A 14,359-nucleotide genomic window follows, 5' to 3' on the forward strand; every position below is an offset into this window, starting at 1 on the left:
GCATCTAGTGCCTTTCCCCAAAATACCCCCCAAGTTTCGAAAAGATTGAACCAGGGGGTCCATTTCTATGAGCCCCAAAAGAAAATGCCCCTATCCTTCATTATTTCCTATGGAAGGAAGGCATTGAAAAGGTGTGCCGTCCCTTTAAATGTGATGGGCAGAACTCCCTTTGGAGTTCAATGATGCTTGTTGCAGCCTTGATCTTGGCTCCACCCCTAATGTCTCCTGGCTCCACCCCCAAAGTCCCCAGATATTTCTTGAATTGGACTTGGCAACCCTACTCCCCACCCCACCCAGTGAAATCTCCTGGCAACATCTGAGTAATAATATTTTATTTTTATTTTATTTTTATATCCCGCCCTCCCCGCCAGGCGGGCTCAGGGCGGCTAACAGACATGGGGATCCCATGATTCACATAAAACAAGATAAACAGTTTTAAATATATCAGTCACAAATAAATTATTTAAAATAGTTAAAATATATAAAATGGTGCTAAAATACTGTATCATAGTGTACGCAAGATGGCTAGATGTCCATTCGTTGGATTAATCAAGTTCTATCTCAAAAGCCAGCTGGAAAAGAAATGTTTTGCAAGCCCTGCGGAACTGGTTCAGGTCCCGCAGGGCTCGCACCATCTCAGGAAGGTCGTTCCACCAACGAGGGGCTATCACTGAGAAGGCCTGCTCCCTGGTAGCCTTCAACCTAGCTTCTCTTGGCCCAGGGATTGTTAGTAAGTTCTGAGAACCGGATCTCAGCGCTCTCTGGGGCACATATGGGGAGAGGCGGTCCTTTAGGTAGGCAGGTCCTCGGCCATATAGGGCTTTAAAGGTGATGACCAGCACCTTATAGCGAACACGGTAGACAACCGGCAGCCAATGCAGATCCCGCAGCCCAGGCCGCGCAGGTTCCCACCGTGGTAGTCCCTCCAGTAGCCTGGCCGCCGCGTTCTGGACTACCTGAAGTCTCCGTGTTCGGTATAGGGGCAGCCCCATGTAGAGGGCATTGCAGTAGTCCAATCTCGAAGTGACCGTTGCGTGGATCACAGTTGCTAGGTCGGTGCGCTCCAAGAAGGGAGCCAACTGCCTCGCCCTCTTAAGGTGAAAGAAGGCGGATCTAGCAGTGGCGGCTACCTGGGCCTCCATTGATAAAGAGGATTCCAGTAGCACTCCCAGGCTCTTGACTTTGCGCACTGGTACCAGTGGCGCACCGTCAAAGGCCGGTAAAGTGATCTCCCCTCCCGGTCCGCCGCGGCCCACGCAAAGGACCTCAGTCTTCGCCGGATTCAACTTCAGCCCGCTCAGCCTGAGCCAGTCAGCCACGGCTTGTAATGCCCGGTCCAAATTTGTAGGGACATCGCCAGCCCGGCCGTCCATCAATAGATAGAGCTGGGTGTCATCTGCGTATTGATGACAACCCAGCCCATACCTCCGTGCAATCTGGGCAAGGGGGCGCATAAAGATGTTAAACAACATCGGGGAGAGAACTGCCCCCTGAGGCACACCACAATGAAGTGGGTATCTCTGAGACAGCTCCCCCCCAATTGCCACCCTTTGTCCCCGACCATCAAGAAAGGAGGAGAGCCACTGTAAGGCTAGCCCCCGAATTCCTGCGTCGGCGAGGCGGCGGGTCAGCAGCTGATGGTCGACCATATCGAACGCAGCCGATAGGTCTAGCAACAGCAATACCGCCGAGCCGCCTCGATCCAGTTGTCGTCGGAGGTCATCCATGAGGGCGACCAGGACTGTTTCCGTCCCATGGCCCGGGCGGAAGCCGGACTGGCATGGGTCTAGGACGGAAGCGTCCTCCAGAAATTCCTGTAACTGCACCGCCACAGCCCTCTCGATAATTTTGCCCAAAAAGGGCAAGTTTGAGACCGGCCGGTAGTGTGCCAATTCGGCCGGGTCTGATGACGGTTTTTTCAGGAGAGGGCGGACCAATGCCTCTTTCAGGGGTGTTGGAAAAACGCCTTCTGAAAGGGATCGATTTATAATATCCCGTATAGGATATCTTAATTCCTCCTGGCAGGCCTTAATTAGCCAGGAGGGGCATGGGTCCAGATCACAAGTTGTGGATCGTGCAGTGCCAAGAATTCTGTCGACTTCCTCCAAGCTGAGCGGGTCGAAGCAATCCAGAGTTAACTCAGAAGACACGCATTGGGTTTCGAGTCCACTTACTGCCTCAAAATTGGCGGGGCAGTCCTGGCGGAGCGATTGGACCTTATCCGCAAAGAATTTTGCAAAAGCCTCACAGCCAATCTCCAATTCCTTAGCTTTTGAATTGCCTTGAGGCAATGTAGTCAGATTCCGAATTAACCTCCTTAATGCCGTTCAGGCAAAAGCTGCCAACTTTGGATTTATGAAACTGCCTGTCCCTGAGGAAAGGCGGGATGAGGAAGCCAAGGCAGGGCTCCCCTGGAGGCAGAGCTAAGAGCAAAAGGTGGCCCCAGATTCCGGGGGCAGAGGGAGGGGGAGAGGGGAGAATTGCCAGCTCTGGGTTGGGAAATTCCTGGATATTTGGGGGTGGAGCTTTGAGGGGGGGGGTTGAGAAGGGGAGGGATACAATGCCACCCCGATCTAGTGTATCAAAGCCTGCAGATAAGTCCAACAAGAGAAACAAGGAGGTATGGCCTTTGTTTACATCCAGACAAAGGTCATCAACTAAAGCTAGCAGAGCAGTCTTTTACCGTTTTCGCACACAGCTTACCTCGCAGTCACAATCCTGTTCCCTCCGCAGCGTCCGGTCGGATTTCCCACCATCTGCGCCGGAGTTACAGGAAGTGCCGCAGCTTCTGCGTAGCAAACGTAAACTGGGTTTTAGCGGTTTACGTTTGCTACGCAAAAGCCGTGGCACTTCCTGTAACTCCGGCGCAGATGGTGCGAAATCTGACCGGACGCTGCGGAGGGAACAGGATTGTGACTGCAAGGTTAGCTGTGTGCGAAGATGGTCCTTGTCTCATAGCTCAGCCTGAAGCCGGATTGAAAAGGTTTTAGAGCAGATGAATTCCCAACTTTCTTCTAAGAAAAAGGCTCTATCCCCTTTCATTGCAGAGGTGCAAGGGGAAAGGATAATGCTGAAATGAAAGGGGCTTCAGACTTTTAGAAGAAAACTGGGAATTCACGGAACCAATATCCAGTTGCCAGCTTTTTAAAAACCCCTTAAACTTGTCAAAGCCATGGTGGACTGAGGATGGTGGCTGCTGCTGGAGTATGTGGGTGTTTTTTCCTAGCTTTGTACTCCCTTAACCTATCTACAGTGTAGTTCTAAACCCTTCTAAAAGTTTGGAATGGTCACTAGATTATTTTTTAATTTTTTCAATTTCATTTTTCTCCGAAATGGAGATCCAAAATGCGGCAGTCATTTTATGGCTAAGCTCACTGTGCTGTGTCAGCATTCCGAAGATGGCCTGCTCTCTTCTCCTGTAATTGTTAGACTCTTTTGAAACTTCCTTGAAAGATTGCCAGATCTTCTTTGGCTACCAGTGCGGGATCAAGGTGGGGGGGGGGGATTGGGTGGCCAGATCCATGTAGGGAAACTCCTTAAGATTTGGGGGGTAGAGACTGGTGAGGACAGAAACCTCAGTGATTTACATTGTCATAGACTCCACCCTTCACAGCATCCATTTCTTCCAGGAGAACTGATCTCTGTAGTCTGGAGATCAGTTGTAATTCTGGGGGATCCCGTCCCACTCTCAAATGCTGCACAGCTCTCATTAACTCTGCCTCTTTGATATAAGTCAAATAAGACTTTTATTGAATGAGTATCAGGTTCACAGTCAAGACGTCCTTTGTTAGAACTGACTACTCAAGGCCAAGCATTGCATTTATATCTTATTTATTTTATTTTATTTATTGCATTTATATCCCACCCTCCCCTAACAGGCTCAGTGCAGCCAACAACAGTTAATCTTACTATGGGTGTTAACCACATAAGCAATTAGGTGTGAAAGAAAAAGCATGAAGTATTTAGGCATGGATATAATTCAAGAATTATTCCCAGAAAGGTACTCTTCCCCCACCCCTGCCCCCAGTTCAAACCTGTTTTCCAAAGAATCAAAAGTTAAAGTCTCTGGTTAAACAGATAACAGATGACCTTCGCAGATGTGCTGAGGAATGTCTCTTGGCCTTGAAGAGGCCTTTTTCTAGCCAGGGCAGAGAGAAATTTATAACATTGATTCAAAGACATAACAGTGCAAAACAGCGCAAAAGCAAAAAAATGGGCATAATGATGATGCATATAAGACTGGCAAGAACCAGTTCTTGACACCCGCCTGGAGGCTGGCATCCCTAGATCCTAGCCACATGTGGAACTTGCACCAGCAACTTTGCCGATTGTGCCTTCCCCTTGTGCTGTGCCTTTCTTCTCTAGTGACATGATACCCTTGGCTGGGCTGATGCCAGGGCGGCTAGAGGAAGCAATCCCAGTACCCTATGCCAGGGGTGGCCAAACTTGCTTAATGTAAGAGCCACATAGATTAGAGAATAAACATCAGATGTCTGAGAGTCACAAGACATGAACATCAGAGGAAGGAAGGAAGGAAGGAAGGAAGGAAGGAAGGAAGGAAGGAAGGAAGGAAGGAAGGAAGGAAGGAAGGAAGGAAGGAAGGAAGGAAGGTAGATGGAGGGGAGGGAGGAGGGAGGGAGAGGTGGAAAGCAGCTTTAACATTAAATGCATTCTCCAAGCCACTGACTGACTTTGCTTGGAGAAGTTATTTAAATAGAGAAATGCCTTCTTCATGCTGGCTGATGAGGCAGTGGGGGCTTAGAGAGCCACACAATAAGTATGAAAGAGCCACATGTTTTGTTCCTGTATCACAATTCATGGAGCCCTCAGATCTTGCAAGACAATAAGCACCGCCAGAGCTGTTTCTTCCACAGCTTGGCAGATGAAGGTGGAGTGGCCAGCTGTTCCTGGCTCTCCCACTTGCAAGGGAAGGGGCATTCATACCCTGCAAGGTCCTGGGGGTGGGGGTGGGGGGGTGAAGAGGGAAATTTTCAGCACAGCATCCGGTGCCTCTCTTAAAAAAAAATAAAAAACCAACGCTCCCACATTTCAAAAACATTGATCAGGAGGTCCAGTTCTATGAGCCCCGGAGAGCCAGTTTGGTGTAGTGGTTAAGTGTGCGGACTCTTATCTGGGAGAACTGGGTTTGATTCCCCACTCCTTCACTTGCAGCTGCTGGCATGGTCTTGGGTCAGCCATAGCTCTGGCAGAGGTTGTCCTTGAAAGCTGCTGTGAGAGCCCTCTCCAGCCCCACCCACCTCACAGGGTGTCTGTTGTGGGGGAGGAAGGTAAAGGAGATTGTGAGCCGCTCTGAGACTCTTCGGAGTGGAGGGCGGGATATAAATCCAATATCATCATCATCATCATCATCATCATCAAGAAGGTACCTCCATCCTCCGTTATTTCCAATGAAGGGGAGGCATTTAAAAGGTGTGCTGTCCCTTTAAATGTGGTTGCCAGAACTCCTTTTGGAGTTCAGTTATGCCGGTCACACCCTTGCTCCTGGCCCTAGATATTTCCTGAGTCAGACTTGGTAACCCCATCTCCTAATCCCCAGAATGGCCCTGTGTGGCTACTATTTGCCCTGCTGGAGCAAATATAAAGGAGATGCTTCAGGAGTATGAATTCTTCCTGCAAAGGAAAGGGTGCAAGGTTCAAAAAAGACCCAACACGAGTTTATTCAAGGGATGAGCTTTCATGTGCAGGCCCCCTTCCTCAGGCTGCTTTATGGGCCAGGCTTCTAACCCTTGAAAAAAGAGACATGTTTTCATGTCTTGCACCTGGAAACCAAGTGCTGGCCAGAACCAACTGGGATTTAGGGGACTTGCTCCTCAGGTCCACAAAGGCCACGGCCAGTCTGAATTCAGCTATTGGAATCATTGCAGATGGCATCCAGGCATAGCCCGCTTACAGGACTGCCGCTCCCACCATGCCCCTGTCCCCATCTTATGCCTTTAATCCTCAGAAAAATGCACCGGGTGAGTGGGGTGGAGGGGGAGGATATCCTAAATGTAAGTGCAATCCACTGCACATTCTCTTCCCTCCGGCTCCCTACTCTGCCTTGATAACCAGAGACTGCATGGGCCTCCAAACTGAAGTGTGGCGCTTTGGTTCCCCTTTAAGGGGCCTTCTGGGTTTCCTCCTTCTTCTTTCTGCATCCATAAGGTGGAGAGACACAAGGAGACCCTTGCTCCAGACACTGGAAAGAACGGTGACTTTGAAAGTCTTTGAATAAACCTTTGTTGGTCTTCAAGTTGGCACCGGACTGGACTTCTCCTTTGTTCTGCTGCAAGTTTGGTGTAGTGGTTAAGTGTGCGGACTCTTATCTGGGAGAACCGGGTTTGATTCCCCACTCCTCCACTTGCACCTGCTAGCATGGCCTTGGGTCAGCCATAGCTCTAATAGAGAGCCAGTTTGGTGTAGTGGTTAAGTGTGCGGACTCTTATCTGGGAGAACCGGGTTTGATTCCCCACTCCTCCACTTGCACCTGCTGGCATGGCCTTGGGTCAGCCATAGCTCTGGCAGAGGTTGTCCTTGAAAGGGCAGCTGCTGTGAGAGCCCTCTCCAGCCCCACCCACCTCACAGGGTGTCTGTTGTGGGGGAGGAAGGGAAAGGAGATTGTGAGCCGCTCTGAGACTCTTCGGAGTGGAGGGTGGGATATAAATCCAATATCTTCTTCTTCTTCTTCCAACCAGTGCGCGGTGACCCACCTGAATGAACTGGAGAAACAGACCAGGAAGCTGACTGACAGTGAGCAAGAAGGCAGGCGGCACCTTCCGGCCACCAGAAGTCAAGTTCTGCAGCACAGTGGGATCTCTCAGGACTGCTGTTCCATGCAGCATTTGGTATGGGGGCACACGCCCAGAAGAGTTCTGCAATGCCCATTCCCCCAGGGAAAGCACAACTGAGAGGTTTGTTCTCGGCCCTTCTAGGACGTGTGACAAGAAAGTCAGCAGAGGAAGCCTGTGTGTTCTCCCCGCCCTGCCCAGCACATGGCATGCTGGAGCAGCTCTTTCCCTAGGTATCGTGCAAAAATGGAAAGAATCGGGAGAAAACTGCCCCCCCCCCGCTAATTCTTGCCTCAAGCGTGAAGGGGGCACCACTCTATTAAATCTATTCCCTTTCAAAAAGCACACCCCAGTGCCATTTGCTTTGTGAATTTCAGATCAATGTCAAAGAGCAATCTTTGGTCTTGCCTTTATTTCTGGTAGGGTTGCCAAGTCCAATTCAAGAAATATCTGGGGACTTTGGGGGTGGAGCCAGGAGACTTTGGGGGTGGAGCCAGGAGACATTGGGGGCGGAGCCAGAAGCAAGGGTGTGACAAGCATAATTGAACTCCAAAGGGAATTCTGGCCATCACATTTAAAGGGACAGCACACCTTTTAGAATGCCTTCCTTCCATAGAAAATAATGAAGGATAGGGGCACCTTCTTTTGGGGCTCATAGAATTGGACCCCCTAGTCCAATCCTTTTGAAACTTGGGAGGTATTTTGGGGAGAGGCACTAGATGCTATACAGAAAATTTGGCACATCTACCTCAAAAAACAGCCCCTCCAGAGCCCCTGACACCCGTGGGTCAATTCCCCATCATTCCCTATGGGAATCGTTCCTGGAGGTGCATAATAGCTGTGGGGGTGGAGCTTCCCCCGCTGGCCAGCTGGCTGGGGGAGGGGGGAAGCCTGTAAAACCAGGGAATCCCCCGCTGGGACCTGGGGATTGGGAAGCCTAATTTCTGGTCAATTTTAGGCAGCTTCATGGAGCTTTCTCTCTCTCTGTTTAGTGTCAATCATACTGACCGAGCCCTGCAGGCAAAAAACAAAACATGAAAACAAACAAAAAAGAAATTACAAGCTCCTGCTTCCCTTGCTCGTTGTTAATGTGATTAGCGCTGTAATTAATAATTTCCCAGTCTCCTCTGCGCTCAGATCCAACTCAACCAACTCCCAGGGGATTTATAGTTTTCTCCTGCTTGCAGAAGAACTTTGTGTGGAAATACAAGGAAAGGCCTGCCAACAAGTTCCGCTCAGTGAGAAGAGAGCTTCCTTCTGCTTTCCAGTGTTTCTGACAAAATAGAATAACTGACAACAACCATTAGTTGCTTATTTGTAAATCTGATATAACTCGGGGTGCAGTCAGACTACAGGCTTGGCCGTGGCTCTAACTTCTCTGGAACTATTTGTTCTGGAGAAATGCAGTCACACACACACCACCCTAATCCTGCCTTACCCTGTGGTTGAGTGATCAGACTGCTGCTGCACGTAGAGAGTGGGCGGGCAGCTTTGGTTTTCTCGTTTTGTTTAAAAAGGCTGCTTTACGCATGTACATAACTACTTACTTGCCATTGAGCGAATATAAGGATATGTGCACATTGCTAACAGGAGGGGGGGGAATGGTAGCCAGAGACCAAACGTCAGACCTCCTAAAGGACTTAAGTGCACTGCAGAGACATCAGCCATCAGAATTGTGCAGTGAGACCGGCTTAAGTAAAAAACACCAGACTTTATCCGGTGTTGAGAAAGTCGGGGGTGTGGATGGGTGGCCAATGAGTGGGGAGCAGGTGCAAGTGGAGGAGTGGGGAATCAAACCCGGTTCTCCCAGATAAGAGTCCGCACACTTCACCACTACGCCAAACTGGCTCTCCAAAATGCATCCCTCTTCCCTCTGTGATCTTCCAGAGACCAGATTTGGGTTGTGTGTTTGTGCAAAAAGAGAAGAATTTTACAGCAAAAGTACATGCGCACTGAACATATTTTTTATAAATCCAGGTGGGCAGCCGTGTTGGTCTGAAGCAGTAGAACAAAGCAGAAGTCAAGTATCACCTTTAAGACCAACAAACTTTTATTCAGAATGTAAGTTTTCATGTGCATGCACACTTCTTCAGACAAGGAATGAGATACAGTAAGCAGAGCTACATTCTAAACCCCACCAGCTATATGTAGCTCTGCTTACTTTACCTCATTCATTCCTTGTCTGAGAAAGTGTGCATGCACCGGAAAGTTTACATTCTGAATAAAAGTTTGTTGGTCTTAAAGGTGCTACTTGACTTCTGCTTTGTTCTAATATTTTTACAAAGCACCTCACAAAGGTCACCAAAAGGCAACATTGGGACAAAACAGGGTTCATTTCACTTAAGAACAGTATAAAAACAGTCCAACAGAGACAACAAGAGAAATATCATATCATGGCCTTGTAGCCTCAGAGTTCCCACAGAGGGAATACCACTTCACAAAACTTGCTTTCTCAGAAAGCTCCACAAAGCATTTCAAGGTCTCTTGGAAATGCTGAAGGCTGCAGATTAGGAAGACAGAGAGAGATCGCCCCCTGCTCCCCGCTTCTCAGAATGAATAATTGTAAGATGGCTGCAGAGAGTCTGGGACATGCATGGCAAAGATACAAAATATTTTGAAAAGAAAGGAAAGGCGGGGCGGGGGGGGGGAGAGCTACATGTGACCAAACCATTAAACTTCAGGCTGTGGGAGGTGGGGGGGGGGGGTCATGCAGTGCTGAAGTGATGGGACAAGGCTGTAAAGATCTGAGACTTGGATCAAACCAAGCCATACTAAACCCCCCCGGATTCTATGCTTGACAAAAAAATATAACCAACAAAAGGGGAGTGGAGAAAGCCTGGAACACATTAAAGGGAGTTCGGCCAGAGCATTCCAAGAACTCAAAGCAGTGTGAATTGGGAGGAGAAGGGATGCGAGGGACCAGGCTGGCAGCAGGATTCAGGGTCAGGGTGTTCCAGTGGAGACCATCCCCAGTGGGCCTGAAAGCCTCCACGAGGTCTCGGACAGGCAATTCGGTGCTATCCAATTCCAAAGGCTGCATCCAGTCGAGCAAAAATTACTCCTGCATCTGCATTCGCGCAACTTGTTACGAGGCAGAAACATGGGAAGGCGGGAGAGAGGAGCCGGAACCTACACAAGAGGGTAGACCAATCCATACTAAATATTCATAAAATAAAATGTTATAACTGTAACTGCAAATCCTGTCCCATGCATGTTTGGGTATCCTAGTACCCCTGAGCTTATTAGACAGAATGCAGGAAAATGGGGATTGGGATTCTTTTAAGAAGCCATTGGATATCATGCAGTCTGCACATTTCCCCTCATACCCAGGGCTTTTTTGAGTAGGAATGCACAGGAACGCAGTTCCAGCTGGCTTGGCGCCAGGCAGTGTGACCTAATATGCAAATTAGTTCCTATGGGCCTTTTCAACACAAAAGCCATGTGCAAAACCATGGCGACATCAGGGGTGTGGCCTAATATGCAAATTAGTTCCTATGGGCCTTTTTCTACCAAAAAAAAGCCCTGCTCATATATCTTCAAGTAACTGAGCAAGGTAATTAATTATTTTAAAAAGTAATACAGAACATGCAGAGAAGGTGCCTGAGTGCTTCTGGAGAGGATCACATCCACCTGTTACTTTGGACTGTCAGAAGCAGCGCCTTTAATACAGCCTATTCTTGGACACTTGGTTCCACCAGGGGCCCATTTCCAAAAGCAACAAAGGCAGGTTTAAAACTGAATTGGGGAGGTGGAAACCCCGCAACTTTTCAGGGGTAGTTCTCTTAGTAAACCAACAGGAATCTGCTGGGCCTCCAAAGCAGCTTTTCCCAAGAGAAAAGGGGAGCAGTACAAATTTTCTGACTGACAAAGGAGGTGAAACTCCAAAGGAACTAAACTGGCAAGGCAGAGCCCTGTGGGGTCAGTAGAAAGCTACGCCAAATGACCCCTGGCAGTGCCACAGCAGAGCCCATCACCTCCGAACTGAGTCATGGAATAAGGTTGCCAATGCCAAGTTGAGAAATTCCTGGAGATTTTGGGTGAACCCCATGGAGGGTATAGTTTGGGGAGAAGAGGAACCTCACTGATGTATAAAGACATAGAGTCAACCCTCCAAAGCAGCCATTTTCTCTGTTGCCTGGAGAATAGTTGTAATTCCAGGGGATCTCCAGGCCCTACCTAGATGCTGACAACTGACCAAGGGCCTGCCATGGCACAGACAGCAGCAGCAATTGCTCCTGCCCTGTTCTGAGGCCCTAATCCAGCCTTCTTCAAAAAGTAGGGGGTTTTTTTTACTTGTACAGAAGAATAATCTTTTACAAGCCCTCCTGTAGGAGCCAAAATGTGCTTAAGAAACATACCCCACCCGAAGCGTCTGGAACACATAAAATGTGTCAGACAAGGAAGCTGGAAGAGGAGCTGTGGTCCAGTGGCAGAGCCTCTGCTGGGCACCGTGTTCAACCCCTGGCAGCATCTCCAGCTAAAAGGACTGGGTAGAAGGTGATGTGGAAAACTTCGGCCTGAGACCCCAGTGAGCCCCCGACTATGAGTAGGAGACAATACTGGCCTTGGTGGACTGAGAGGCTGATTCAGTGTAAGGCAGCTTCATGTGCAGAGATAACTACTCTCAATGGCACCTTTGGAGGCTCCTCTTTTTGGTTATTGTTGGGTGGGGTCAGAGAATCACAGAGTTGGAAGGGACCCCCAGGGTCATTTAGTCCAACCCCCTACACAATGCAGGAGCTTTACAAATTTGTTGTTCAGTCGCACAGTCGAGTCCAACTCTTTGTGACCCCGTGGACCAAATCACGCCAGGCCCTCCTGTCTTCCACCATCCTCCGAAGTCTGCTCAAATTCATGTTAGTTACATCAGTAAGGCCGTCCAGCCATCACAAATACCTCCCCCTAAATTCACAGGATCTGCATTGTTGTCAGATGGCCATCTAGCCTGTGTTTAAAAACCTCCAAGGAAGGAGAGTCCACCACCTCCCGAGGAGGAAGCCAATTCCACTGAGGAACCACTCTAAACTCACAAATACCTCCTCCTAAATTCACAGGATCCTCATTGCTGTCAGATGGCCATCTAGCCTCTGTTTAAAAACCTCCAAGGAAGGAGAGCCCACCACCTCCCAAGGAAGCCTGTTCCACTGAGGAACCACTCTAAACTCACAAAGACCTCCCCCTAAATTCACAGGATCCTCATTGCTGTCAGATGGCATTCTAGCCTCTGTTTCAAAACCTCCAAGGAAGGAGAGCCCATCACCTCCCAAGGAAGCCTGTTCCACTGAGGAACCACTCTAAACTCACAAAGACCTCCCCCTAAATTCACAGGATCTTCATTGCTGTCAGATGGCCATCTAGCCTCTGTTTAAAAACCTCCAAGGAAGGAGAGCCCACCACCTCCCAAGGAAGCCTGTTCCACTGAGGAACCACTCTAAACTCACAAAGACCTCCCCCTAAATTCACAGGATCTTCATTGCTGTCAGATGGCCATCTAGCCTCTGTTTAAAAACCTCCAAGGAAGCAGAGCCCACCACCTCCCAAGGAAGCCTGTTCCACTGAGGAACCACTCTAAACTCACAAATCCCTCCCCCTAAATTCACAGGATCTTCATTGCTGTCAGATGGCCATCTAGCCTCTGTTTAAAAACCTCCAAGGAAGGAGAGCCCACCACCTCCCGAGGAAGCCTCTTCCACTGAGGAATCGCTCTAACGGTCAGGAAGTTCTTCTTAATGTTGAGCCGGAAACTCTTTTGATTCAAGTCTTTTGGCCTCAGGTCATGATAGGGGAAGGGGGGAGTCCAAACAAATGCTGTGTGTACCCCACCCCTTTGGGGGGCTTGCAGCTCCTCCCCCCTTTTCTCACATATATCACTTGTGTCAGAACGTCAAACATTGTACTAGTAAAATCATTACAGACGAGAGTCTCATTTTTTTTTTTAATTTCACCGCACGATACGTTCTGAATTATTTTACCCCACGGCAACTTCTGACTTAATTCACAGGCTTGTACACAGCTGGTGGTAATTATAGCCAATTTCCTCCCTTAAGAGTTGGATGTAAATAAATCTATCTCCCCCTCCCCCCAGCTTATCTATCATCTCTGCAAAGGAAGGGCGTCCCTGTTCTGCAAAGGCAAATTAAAAAATAAAAGTACACTCTTCCAACCTGGCTCCAAAGCAAGTCTCACTGAATTCACTGTGAGTTACCCCAAGCCAAGGTAAGTAAGCGTGCAAGGAATTCCGCCATTAATTTTCTTTCCTCTGATTGGACCATGGTTATGCAGATGAGCATTTCAGAGTCCTGTATAACTCTGGAAAAAGAGCATTTCTACAGCACCAGGAGAAGGCATTTCGCACCTCTGTGCAACAAAGGCCTCCAAAAAGGAGTATCAAGTCCAGCGTTCCCTCTAAGCTCAGTTAGTGTGAGCTAAGTCACAGTTTTTTAGCCTATGGCTCACGCATTTTTGTCTTAGCTCAGGAAAAATGGCTCCAAAGCAAGCTAATATATGCAGTAGCTCACAACTTTAATGCCAGTAGCTCACAAAGTAGATTTTTTTGCTCACAAGTCTCCACAGCTTAGAGGGAGCGTTGGTCAAGTCCTGTAAGATAGACAAGCCCCGTGGTGCGAGTGGTAAACTGCAGTACTGCTCACTGGCAGAAGCTGGTTTCAGGTTGACTCAGCCTTCCATCCTTCCGAGGTCAGTAAAATGAGTACCCAGCTTGCTGGGGGCAAAGGCAATGGCACATCACCCCGTAAAAAAGTCTGCCGTGAAAACATATGAACCTGCCTTATACTGAATCAGACCCTTGGTTCATCAAAGTCAGTATTGTCTACTCAGACTGGCAGCGGCTCTCCAGGGTCTCAAGCTGAGGTTTTTCATGCCTACTTGCCTGGACCCTTTTTAGTTGGAGATGCCGGGGATTGAACCTGGGACTTTCTGCTTACCAAGCAGATGCTCTACCCCTGAGCCACCGTCCCTCCCTAATTGTGATACAACATCACCCCAGAGTTGGAAACAACTGATGCTTGCACAGGAGACTACCTTTACCTTTTAATGACAGAACAATGCCATGGACCAGAAAATAGCAACAGTATATCTATACTTCAGTGACTACAATATTGTGCTTTGCATGGGGCTGCCCTTTAAGATGGTGCAGAAACTTCATCTGATACAGAAAGACTGTGTATCAGTTTGTTCCCATGATGCCTAGAATGTTATTTTTCACTTTGGAACCCCAATGGGACTTGGGTCCCACGAGTGTTCTCTCTAAGCTGCAGAGTCTGGTGAGCAAAAATTCTACTTTGTGAGCTATTGGCATTAAAGTTGTGAGCTACTGCATACATTGGTGTGCTCTGGGGTCATCCTTGCTGAGCTAAGACAAAAATGTGTGAGCTGGAGGCTACAAATCTGTGAGCTAGCTTAGTCAAAGAATCCTAGAGTTGGAAGGGGCCATACAGACCATCTAGTCCAACTCTCTGCTCCATGCAGGATCAGCCTAAACCATCTCCGACAAATAATCATCCAGCTGCATTTTGAAGACTGCCAGCGAAGGGGAGCTCACCACCTCCTAG

This window comes from Heteronotia binoei, chromosome 15 (assembly GCF_032191835.1).
Source record: "Heteronotia binoei isolate CCM8104 ecotype False Entrance Well chromosome 15, APGP_CSIRO_Hbin_v1, whole genome shotgun sequence".
Lineage (NCBI taxonomy): Eukaryota > Metazoa > Chordata > Lepidosauria > Squamata > Gekkonidae > Heteronotia > Heteronotia binoei.